Source organism: Micropterus dolomieu, unplaced genomic scaffold (assembly GCF_021292245.1).
Source record: "Micropterus dolomieu isolate WLL.071019.BEF.003 ecotype Adirondacks unplaced genomic scaffold, ASM2129224v1 contig_9966, whole genome shotgun sequence".
NCBI classification, from domain to species: domain Eukaryota; kingdom Metazoa; phylum Chordata; class Actinopteri; order Centrarchiformes; family Centrarchidae; genus Micropterus; species Micropterus dolomieu.
This window is the reverse complement of record NW_025738952.1, coordinates 377-1,190: the sequence shown is the minus strand read 5'-3', so window position 1 is coordinate 1,190 and position 814 is coordinate 377. Positions and strand designations below refer to the sequence as shown.

The window sequence follows — 814 nt, the reverse complement described above, 5'->3', positions numbered from 1 at the left end:
CGTGTTTTGAAGGCCGTTCTGGGGTGTGCAAAGGCAGCTTACGGCCATTCCGGCCTGGGACTTCCCGATCTCGCCTGATCTCGGAAGCCAGGCTTGGCAGGGCCTGCTTAGGACTTGGACGGGAGAGTGTCTGATCCTGGCTAGGGACTTCCAGGCGGACTGGATCCTTTTCCTGAATGTCCACCCAGGAATGAGCGTCTGTTTGTGAGTGAGGACCTCCAGCTGAAGGTGGCCTGGTCGCTGTACCCATACCCGGGAACGGGTGCCTATTCCTGTCTGTGGACGTCCAGCGTGAACGGTGTCCTGGTTCCTGGATGTTTACCCAGGAATCAGTGCCTGTGGATTCCAAGTGACTCTGGAGCACCTTGGACATTATGGGCAGAATACGTTTTTTGTCAATTAGCCGTAGAACATCTTTTGAAGGGCCGTTTGGGGGTGCCTGAGTGGCTTACGGCCACACTGCTCTGGGAGCGACTGATCTCGTCAGATCTTGGAAGCTAAGCAGAGCAGGGCCTGGTTAGTAATTGGACGGGTGACCGCCTGGGAATACCCGGTGCTGTAAGCCTTTTTCGCTTCGCCTTCCAAAAAACGGCAGAGGGTGCTTCGGTGAAAGGAGAATTTTTGAACGTCTCTTTAGGAAACAGCAGGGGGCGCTGCTGCTGCTGATGCTGCTTCTTTTTCTCCCTATTCTGTACACAGTGCTGTGTAAATGTTACATCGTGTTTTGAAGGCACTTCTGGGGCGTGCAAAGGCAGCTTACGGCCATTCCGGCCTGGGACTGCCCGATCTCGCCTGATCTCGGAAGCCAGGCTTG

General features: G+C 55.2%; 1 pseudogene; it reads left to right on the top strand.

Annotated features, from left to right (window-relative positions):
* Positions 1 to 446: 446 nt before the first annotated feature.
* On the top strand, positions 447 to 565 carry LOC123965512 (annotated as a pseudogene).
* Positions 566 to 814: the final 249 nt, after the last annotated feature.